Source organism: Bison bison, unplaced genomic scaffold (genome assembly GCF_000754665.1).
Source record: "Bison bison bison isolate TAMUID 2011002044 unplaced genomic scaffold, Bison_UMD1.0 scf7180017864218, whole genome shotgun sequence".
Classification (NCBI taxonomy): domain Eukaryota; kingdom Metazoa; phylum Chordata; class Mammalia; order Artiodactyla; family Bovidae; genus Bison; species Bison bison.
Genome location: NW_011494790.1, coordinates 2,954,259 through 2,958,364, shown reverse-complemented (window position 1 = coordinate 2,958,364; position 4,106 = coordinate 2,954,259). Strand labels below are relative to the sequence as shown.

The 4,106-nt window shown below is 40.2% G+C and overlaps 1 pseudogene; it reads left to right on the top strand.

Moving 5' to 3' along the window:
* Nucleotides 1-3,498: 3,498 nt before the first annotated feature.
* On the top strand, nucleotides 3,499-4,097 carry LOC104992585 (annotated as a pseudogene).
* Nucleotides 4,098-4,106: the final 9 nt, after the last annotated feature.

Sequence of the window (4,106 nt, the reverse complement as noted above, 5' to 3'; positions counted from 1 at the left end):
GAGATGCCAGTCCAGGTTCAATGCACGATACTGGATGCTTGGGGCTAGTGCACTGGGACGACCCAGAGGGATGGTATGGGGAGGGAGGAGGGAGGAGGGTTCAGGATGGGGAGCACATGTTTACCTGTGATGGATTCATTTTGATATTTGGCAAAACTAATATAATTATGTAAAGTTTAAAAATAAAATTAAAAAAAAAAGCCAGCTTTTGCACTCTCCTCTTTAATCTTCATCAAGAGGCTTAGGGTGGTGTTAGCTGCATATCTGAGGTTATTGATATTTCTCCTGGCAATCTTGATTCCAATTCAGTTAGTTGGAAATATATACCATTTATGAATCATTAAGTTGCTGATTCAAATCAAGTCCCTTTTATGACCCCGAACCACATCTTGCACCAGGATCTATTCATTGTCTTTAATCTTTCTTTCTTATGTTTAGGTTAGCATGCATGTTTGATATTTCTGTCATTCTATATATGTCATTCTATATAATCACAATATATCATTGTGATTAGATATCCCATCTTGATTCTTACTCTTCAAGTGATGAGCTGACCACACTTTTTAGTAATGTTATTACATACTATGTGTCCCCTCATCATTTGCAGCCATTACTATTTAAGATTAGGATCACCAGCCAGCCCTTTTTGCTATGCCCCTTTCTTTAGTTAGCATAACAATATAAGAGTTGGTCAAAAATTCATCATTCAGTCTGTTTGTATCAGACAGAGGTATTCCAGAAATACCAGTACAGTTTAGAAGAGTCATTTATGGGAAAAACAAGAGCAATAGATGATCTTTAGCCAGATTGCTTATAGAGTGAGTATATTATATAGACTTAGAAATGGAAAGGACCTTAGATTTCATCTACTCCTCCTTTATAACAATTCAGGAAATACATGACACCACCCTTATAGCAGAAAGTGAAGAGAAACTAAAAAGCCTCTTGATGAAAGGGAAAGAGGAGAGTGAGAAATCTAACTTAAAGCTCAACATTCAAAAAACGAAGATCATGGCATCTGGTCCCATCACTTCATCGCAAATAGATGGGGAGACAATGGAAACAGTGACAGACTTTATTTTCTTGGGCTCCAAAATCACTGCAGATGGTGACTGCAAACATGAAATTAGGACGCTTGCTCTTCGGAAGAAAAGCTATGAACAACCTAGATAGTGGATTAAAAAGCAGAGGCATTACTTTGCTGACAAAGGTCTGTCTAGTCAAAGCTATGGTTTTTCCAGTAGTTATGTATGAATGTGAGTGTTGAAACATAAAGAAATTTGAGCACTGAAGAATTGATGCTTTTGAAGTGTAGTGTTGGAGAAGACTCTTGAGAGTTCCTCGGACTGCAAGGAGATCAAACCAGTCAACCCTAAAGGAAACCAGTCCTGAATATTCATTGGAAGGATTGATGCTGAAGCTGACACTGCAATTCTTTGGTGACCTGATGGGAAGAGCCAACTCCTTAGAAAGAACCCTGAGGTTGGGAAATATTGAAGGCAGGAGGAGAAGAAGATGAGAGAGGATGAGATAATTGGATGGCATCACCAACTCGATGGACATGAGTTTGAGCAAACTCTGGGATTTGGTGAAGGACAGGGAAGCCTGGCATGCTGCAGTCTATGGAGCCACAAAGAGCTGGACACAACTGAGCAACTAAACCGAAGTGAACTGAACTGAACTTACATCATTCTAAGATGGTCATCTGGCCTTGGCCTGCAAACTTCTCATGATAGACATCCTTGTTTCTGGTGCAGCCTGTTCACTGTTGAGAGATGTAAAGATAACATTCTTTCCTGTGTAGATTAGAAATGTGCTTCCCAGTAACTTCTATGTATTAGTTCTTATTATATCAAGTAAAACTTGATAAAATAAGCTGAATCTATTCATTTATCAGACATTCAAATATTTAAAGACAGGTGTTATTGAAGTGGTCATCTCTATTTTAGCCTTTCCAGGATCCATTTTCCTTTCTTCTCAGAATAATCAATTTTCCAATGGTAAATTTATCTCCATCCTATTTTCCACTGATGGAATTTACCAAGGAATGAACGCTTTCTTATCCCTACCCTTTAGGATGTGCACATAATGGAGATCTTCTCATTTAGCATATTCAATTTCCCTGGCCACAGTGATTATTTCCGTCCTAGGCTAATCAACTAGTCCTAGTTCCTGATAGCTCCATCGGTAAAGAATCTGCCTGCAATGCAGGAGACCTAGGTTCAATCCCTGGGTTGGGAAGATCCCCTGGAGAAGGGAAAGGATATCCACTCCAGTATTCTGGCCTGGGAGAATTCCATGGACTGTATAGTCCATGGAGTCACAAAGAGTCGGACACAACTGGGCGACTTTCACTTTCAGGCTAGTCATCCAAATGGATTCAGTAGGATGCTATACTGGGACTTCTATGAAAAATACTGGAGAAGAGAAGCTCTCCATCTTACAGAATTGCTAAAATACTGGAATATGAGGTTGGGACATGGGGAGAGATCCTGTCTGAGGATGAAGGTAACCCAAGAAAACAGTGCCTTGAAAATAAAACAAAGCCCTACCACATACATTGTCAGAGCACGTGGACTCAGCCCACACCTTATGCTGTACTTCCTGAAGTTTTAGATACACGAGCCAAAAGATTGTATGTAAGTCAGTCTGAGTTGAGTTTCCCTTAGTTGTTCCCAAAGAGACTTAAATAATGCAGTTACAGTTTTGTAAGTCTTACCTTTTCTTAGCTAAAAATCTACAGCTTGATTCTCTGACCTTTTCCTCTCCTAGTCATATTATGATCTATTTGTTCTCAACTGTTTCCATGGAAACAGTTGAGGTACCTAGAACTGAGCATAGTACTTCAGATGAGATTACAATGTACTAGTGTGCAATGTGGTGTAACCTTTCCCTTCCTTGTTTATTCTCCCCTGGTCAATTTTCACTGATTGAACCCTACATTGCTTTAAACCTCTTTCCTCCCTTTTTGTACTCTGCCATCCTACTGGTTTATGCAACATCTGAATTTCTTAGGGCTTTCTAAAATGAACTTATGAGGCTATGCCTCACCTCTTCACCTCTCTACCTTTACTTCTAGTCCTTTTCTAAGCACACAGACTTATCTGGTCTATTGAAAGAGTTTTGAAACTTTTTTCCAATAGGGAGCCTCAAACCGAGGATCCTAGTAGAATCTTTTTATTCCCAATGTGCTTATTTATAATTTTTACAGTGTTGTAATCATTTCAGCCATACAACAATGTGAATCAGCCTTGATTATGTCTATATTCCCTCCCTCCCTAGCCTCCCTCCTCTCCCTCCCATCCCATCCCTCCAGGTCATCATGAAAGAGTTTTGAATTTTGAGCTTGAGAAAGTAACTCATTCTCTCAGAGCTTTGGTGTTCTTTACTGCAAAACTGTGGTATTGCTTAGGACACTTTTTATTATAGATATTAGAAACTCCCAATCAAAATGGCTAATTAATGAGGATATATTAAAATAATAAGTCTGGAGTGAAGATGGCGTCAGGCAGTGGGACAAAAAACTTGGACTTTCGCCGAAAGTGGGACAAAGATGAATATGAGAAGCTTGCCGAGAAGAGGCTCACAGAAGAGAGAGAAAATAAGGATGGAAAACCAGTGCAGCCAGTTAAGCGAGAGCTTCTCCGGCATAGGGACTACAAGGTGGACCTGGAATCCAAACTCGGAAGACAATTGTCATTACCAAGACCACCCCACAGTCTGAGATGGGAGGATACTACTGCAGTGTCTGTGACTGTGTGGTGAAAGACTCCATTAACTTCCTGGATCACATTAATGGAAAGAAACATCAGCGAAACCTGGGCATGTCTATGCGTGTGGAACGTTCTACCTTGGATCAGGTGAAGAAATGTTTTGAAGTAAACAAGAAGAAGATGGAAGAGAAGCAGAAGGATTATGATTTTGAGGAAAGGATGAAAGAACTCAGAGAAGAGGAGGAAAAGGCCAAAGCCTACAAGAAAGAGAAGCAGAAGGAGAAGAAAAGGAGGGCTGAAGAGGACTTGACATTGGAGGAGGAGGATGAAATGGCAGCTGTGATGGGCTTCTCTGGCTTTGGTTCCACCAAGAAGAGTTACTGAGGCTTTCTA